The sequence below is a fragment of the Lupinus angustifolius genome, chromosome LG10 (genome assembly GCF_001865875.1).
Source record: "Lupinus angustifolius cultivar Tanjil chromosome LG10, LupAngTanjil_v1.0, whole genome shotgun sequence".
In the NCBI taxonomy this organism is placed as follows: domain Eukaryota; kingdom Viridiplantae; phylum Streptophyta; class Magnoliopsida; order Fabales; family Fabaceae; genus Lupinus; species Lupinus angustifolius.
Window position 1 is genome coordinate 5,074,595 of NC_032018.1, and position 7,290 is coordinate 5,081,884.

Below are 7,290 nucleotides of genomic sequence, written 5' to 3' on the forward strand. Positions count from 1 at the left end.
AAGCAAAGGTATGTTCACCTCTACCTTTCGAAATGTGTCCAAGATCTCATTGTCTACCTCTTCCATCTTCTTACTCTGAATGGCTCTTGGAGGAAATGGAAGAGGAATGGAAGATGGTTGTGCAGCACTTGTGGAAGGTTCACTGGCAAGAATTTGTTCACTAGTGTTCTCATTCTCTTTTAAAACTGGTTGCTTCATTTGTGATGCAGCTAGATCAACTTCAATCTATTTGCCTGACCTTAGAGTGATGGCACAGTGATGGCACTCACATTCTTCGGGTCGACCACAGTTTGGGAAGGCAAATTATCAGAATTCTGAGAGTGCAATGTGTTTAATGAAGTAGCCATCTACCCCATATGGGTGGTCAAATTCTGAATGGAGGACTCTTGTCTCTGAATGGAAGCTCTGGTATTTTGCTAGAATTGCATATTCTGCAATGTCATTTGCCTGACCAATTCTGCTAATGAAGGTTCACTAGATGCAGGAGCAAGATTGCTATTCACTTGTTGTTGCCTCTACTGTTGGATTGAGGGAGGCACATATGGTCTATTTTGTGCAGTATTATTATTCTGAAATGGTGGTCCTGGATGAGGCCGTGAATGATCAGACCATCTAAGATTCGGATGATTCCTCCAACCAGGGTTGTATCTGCTTGATGAAGGATCATAATTCTGTTGTTGTTGTTAAGGTTTGTTGTTGTAACTATTTGCAACATAGGCCTCAGGATGGTCACCAGTTTTGGGCTCCAAGAGAGAAGGACAAACATCTGCATAATAGTCATTTGCGGTGCAAATGCCACAAACTCGTGCTACAAGTGGAGGTTTCTGTTGATTCATGGCAAGTGGAGTGACCAATGTAGCAAGAGAGTCAATTTTTTTCTCAAGTTTATCTTGCCTCACTGAATCTGTCCAAACATCATGGACACCTCTTACCAATATAGTGTCACTACTTCTTGCACTGAACTATTGAGAGTTGGAAGACATCTTCTCAATCAAACCTCTAGCCTCAAAAAGGGTCATATCTCCAAGTGCATCACCACTAGCAGCTTCAATGATATTCCTCTTCATGTTGTTCAGACCCTCATAGAAATATTGCAGGAGGAGTTGTTCAAAGATATGATAATGGGGGCAGCTTGCACATAGTCTCTTAAATCTCTCACAATATTCTTATAAACCTTCTGTATGTAGTTGTCTGATTCCAGAAATGTCTTTTCTGATTGCAGTGATCCTGGAGGCAGCAAAGAATTTTCCAAGGAAGATTCTCTCCAGGTCATCCCAACTAGTAATAGACCCAAGGGCCAAGTAATACAACCAATCTTTTGAAGCGCCCTCAAGTGAATGTGGGAATGCTTTCAAACATTTGTGATCATCTTGGACATCACGAGGCTTCATGGTGGAACATACAATGTGAAACTCCTTAAGATGCTTACGAAGACATTCACCTGCAAGTCCATGAAACTTAAGCAACAAAAGGATTAGTCCAGTTTTGAGCACATATAGCACATCCTCATTGGGATACTGGATACACAAGCTTTCGTATGTGAAATCAGGTGCATACAGCTCCCTTAATGTCTTCTCATTTGGGATTGGAGGTGGTTCAACCATATTTTCAGAGTATGCAACAGAATACACAAAAACAACAGAATACACAAAAACAACAGAATGCACAGAAATAGCATAATCAGTATCACTATCAGGTAGATTAACACTAAGATGAAAAGACTCACTATCTAAATTTAAATTCCTAACTTGTCTAACCAAACTATGAAATGTTCTATCAATTTCAGGATTTATTGGATGCAAAGAGTTAGGATTTCCCCTAGTCATGCACTAAATGCAACAGTAAGAANACTAAGATGAAAAGACTCACTATCTAAATTTAAATTCATAACTTGTCTAACCAAACTATGAAATGTTCTATCAATTTCAGGATTTATTGGATGCAAAGAGTTAGGATTTCCCCTAGTCATGCACTAAATGCATTAGTAAGAAACATGTAGGGCAGTAAGGGAAATACATGTTAAATTTCAGTAATCAACTAAAATTTGGCATCAATAAAATCCTAATACCATAGGAGACATCCAAAAAAGATTTAGGACTAAACTCAAAGCCTAACTAACTGAATTAAATGCAACAAAATCAAAACAATTGGAAAAATAAACTTGTAAAATAAAAAAGAAATGGTAAACAAACTCTTTTTGGATTTTCAGGTGAGCTTCTATAGACGTATTGTGTAGAGAAAGAATTGTTGGAATTTTCTACCTAAAATGCATATATAATATGTCCAATTCTGATCAACTATTCGAAAGTTATGCCAAAAATAGAAAATCACCACTAAAACTAATCACCAATTGTTTGTATCTCACAACTAGCAGCAAGGTGATTGACTATGATGCATCCAGTATTCAATATGTGATGAAAGAAGAATGGAAACAATGTTTCATGCCAAAATTCCAACCACAACTATATTAACCAAGATACACCCGAATCAATCAACAAGCAAATAGCTAAACAAGACAGCAAACAACAAACAGTGAATGCTACAGGCACATTTTGAAACCCAAACAGAATGGTTATTCTAAGACACACACTAAACTATACTAAGAACCTTTGAAAAGAACCGATAATCCCCGACAGTAGCGCAAATTTTGATCGAGGCCGTACCCGATAAAAATAATATAACAATTAAAACTACAGTACTAGGAAGTGACTCCTAGGTCGTTTCTCAATGATTATCTTTCAAGCAAAGCTTCAAACACCTTATACTCACACACACAAGGGGATTTTTGTTGTTGGATAGTATGAACATAAATCAAATTCAGAAACAGTAGTTAAACAATGTAATAAAATGGCTAAATTCCTTTGGTTCATTTGTTCACAACTCAATCCTCGGTTTCAATAGATTATTTTCAGATTCCAACCATTAACTTCCGAATTTTTTGAGAATCAATTAGCTAAGCGATAATCAATTCAAAGTTCCAGAACCTAAACCTCAAACTAGGCGAAATTAGTATAAGCATGAAACGATTAACAAAACCTCAAGAGTTGTGATACATTACCAAAGGAACTTAGTCCAGAAATTTAGCCTTCCATGGCAATGGAATAACAAACCGAAAATGAAAATTGAAGAAGGAGTGAAACCCTAGCAGAGCAAAAAGAGGGATAACGGAAATGTGTTTTTGTTTCAAAGTGAGGCAAAGTGAAGTGTGTATTTGGAGTGAGGAATCCGAATTTAACCTCTCCAACACACATAAACCAAATTGGGCCTAAACATTGGGCCCAAAGGTAAATTACAATAAAAACAACTCCTAAATTAAAAATACAATCTTCACTTCAACACACAGCCTAGACTTCCATAATGCCCAAAATGTCATTGATGCCAAATGTGATCTGAAAAATGATAATAGATTTAATCAGGCCAAATAATCCCAAATTAACTCATTTTAGGAATATTAGTCCAATAAAGTCTAAAACACTAAATCATGTGAAACAAAGTCAATTAGGCACCAAGAATCATCAATCATGCTAAATTAAAGTTATGAATAGTGTGTAATATATTGCTCATCAATTGCCTTGTCCTTTTGAATTCTATGTCTAGAAAGTAGGATATCTCACCAAGGTAAGACATCTCAAACTCAGATTGCATCTGTTGTTTGAAGGTTGAGATGTCATTCAAGTTTTCGCTAGTTATTAACAAGTCATCAATATAAAGGCACACAATAAGAAGATTTGTTTTGTCATACCCTTTCACATAGACATCATGTTCTATGGTACATTTTATGAAGCCAAGTTTTAGCAAGAATGCATCAATCCTCTTATTCCATGCTCTTGGAGCTTACTTAAGGTCGTACAAGGCCTTATGTAACTTGTACACCAATTCTTCCTTGTCTCTTGCCTCAAAGCCCGGTGGTTGTGTCACAAACACCTTCTTATCTAGAGGTCCATTTAAGAATGCAAACTTCATATCCATTGGATGGATTTCCCAACAGTTATAATTGGTAATTGCAGCCACAAGTCTTACTTCTCTAGCCTAGCAACATGAGCAAAAATCTCATCATAATCCAATCCTTGTTTTCGTAGAAATCATTTTGCCACGAGCCTATCTTTATACATAGAGACTTCACCATTTGGTTTTAGTTTGGTCTTGTATACCCACTTCATAGCTATAGCATTTTTCCCTCTTGGCAATTAAATTAAGCTCCAAGTGTTGTTTTTTCTATGGATCTTAGTTCTTCCTCTATAGCCTTCAACCAGTGTAGTTGTTTTAAGGCATCTTCTACATTCATTGGTTCCATCTCAACAAGCAGTGCCATATGCACAAAATCTCCATCAACTCTAATTTTTGAATCAGGAAACACCTCATAGTTACTCAACCTTGAATGTGGATGTCTATGCCTCTGAGTTGTTGGGGAATTGGCTGTAGTGTTGGAGACATCTATTGGATTGTGTACCATTGTCTCAATCAAATCATTTACTTCATCATCCTCAAATTGCAGCAATATGTTCTGACTTCCAATTGCACTTTTGATATTCCAATTCCAGCACTAATCCTCATCAAATCTCAAATCCCTGCTCATTACCAGATTATTCTTCTTAGGATAAAAAACTCTATAGGCACCAGTTGAGTGATAGCCTAAGAAGATGAATTTGTCACCCATATCATCCAACTTTCTCCTTCTTGCTTCAAGCACATGTGTGTAGCAAATGGAGCCAAAAACTTTTAGATGACTCACATTTGGTTTACTTCTTCTCCAAGCTTCATCAAGAGTCTTCTCATTTAATCTCTTAGTAGTGCATATATTGAGTATGTACACAACAGTAGAAGCAGCCTCACCCCAAAATCTCTTAGGCAACCCTTTTGTTTTAAGCATACTCCTTGCCATATTGAGGATTGTTATGTTTGCCCTTTATGTTGTACCATTATGTTAAAGTGTGTATGGGGCAATGACTTTATGAGTTATTCCTTCTTTGGAACACAAATCATGAAATTCAGCAGACACATATTCTCCTCCACCATCTGACCTCAACTGTGTCATCTTGGCATCACTTTGTCTCTCTACTTGAGCCTTGAATTTCTTAAATGTAGCAAACACTTCACTTTTCATGTTTATCAGATAGATCTGCATCTTTCTTGTATGGTCATCTATAAAGGTTACAAAGTATATATTGCCACCAATTGACTCTTCTTCAAAGGATCCACATACATCAGTATATACAACCTCTAATGCCTTTAATGACTTGGTATGAAAATTTGAGACAAATGCATTTCTGGTTTGCTTGCTAGATAGACACCCATCACACATTTGTTTTGGTATTCTAATTTGTGGTAGTCCAGACACAAATCCACCTTTGCATAACAAATCTAGGCTCTTGAAATTTAGATGTCCAAACATTTAATGCCATAGCCATGTCTCTTTCTCAATATTTGATTGAAGACACCTTTGCTCACTGATTTGTATGCATATATTGAAGGTTCTGTTGGATGAAGAGGAGCCTTCAAGATATTGTGTTTGTCTTTGTCAAACACCATCATGCCATTCTTCATTTTCAAGCAATTATCCAAGACTGAGGAGGTAGCTTTTCATCTTAGGAACATACGACACATTTGATATGTAGAATCTTCTTCCATCCCTTCTATGAATCAACTTTTATGGATCAATACCTCTCCAATCCCTTCTGCTGAAACAGAACTGTGATCAGCAAATTTCACACTACTCTTAGTTGTTTCATCAAAAGTTACAAACCAATCCTTCTCCCCAATCACATGGTTCGAACATCTAGTATCAAGATACTAGAAATCAACACTTTCTTGATTACCTATATTAGTTGCCATTAGTAAGTAGTGATCTTCATCTTCAGACTCTCCATCTTGTGCCAATCTTGCCACCTCATTCTTCTTATTTGTCCATTTATTAAATTTGCAATCAACTGTAATGTGACCATAATGTCTACAATTGTAGCATTGTATATTCCTTTTATCAAACTTCCTTCTAGTTGCTAATTTTTTGTTTGAACCTTTTCTAAGGTTATGGTCCTCAGTATTCAAATTGTTCACACTTGATGAGCCTTGTTCAAACCTTATACCTTCACTATTTTTCACCTTTTGATTATGCCATTTTTCTTTGTTTCTCTTATCCTTCTTCCATTGTCCAAATGATTTCTTGGCAAATTGTGCCCGAAGTGCTTAATCATCACCTTTTTCTGCATACCTCTCCTTCAACCTTTGTTCATTAGTTTCAAGAGAGCTTAGCAACTCCTCAATCTTATAGTCCTCAAGATCTTTGGATTTCTCTATTGCAACAACAATATGAACAAACCTATGTGTTAAGGTCCTAAGGATTTTTTCTATCACAGATTGATCTTTTACCTCCTCCGTAACGCCCCGAAAAATACTTCTCAAAAACATTGCGGAAAAATGGGTAATTTTTTTTTTGAAATGAAAAGATTGTACAAAATTGTTTCCTTTTTAAAACCTTCCTTTTCCGGGACATCACTTTAAGTAACTCAAATGCGGAAAATCAACTTATCGTTATCGAATGATAACTTAACCTGATTCACAATTTCCTGAATAACACAATGCATATACACGGTTAAGTCATCTTTAGTTCATACAAACTAAATCAACAAAGGCGGAAACTACATTGCCACTAACATATACAAAATCCAAAAAGAAAGGGCGAAAATATTAATCATTGCCCACAGACACTAAACAAAGACATGAACAAGCTGAAGCCGTCCTTGTTTCAAAAGTCACAAAATGATAAGCAACTCCTAGTAGCTAACTCCAAAGCTAGGGTATTGCCACTTCCTCAATTCCTCATGCCCCCTCCTGGAACATCACGGACAGGTAGCTCCAAATCTGAGCAAAACTGTCTATCTAACGAACACACGTCCGAAAAGCAAACAATAGAAAAGAAGAGAAATAGATAGAGTAAGACATCTAATGAAAGTAAATTCATTGGCGACGTGGACTTACTCAGAATATTACACTCACACATAAAATATATTTAAACATATAATTCATCAGTTATCATCAACATCATGAAGTAATACATAACTTACCAATTATTCCAACATTACCAATATATCAAATCATATAATCAACAATATACTCATAAACACATCACATACATAAACATATAAATACACCATACTTGTAACTCGCAGGTGGGAATGTACTTCCCCAATGATAATGTATGCATGATATGTCATGATCATCCACCTTACACCAATATCCATCCAACATCCTAATCGGAAATAATCGAGAGTACAGGTCCCGTACCAAGCCGTT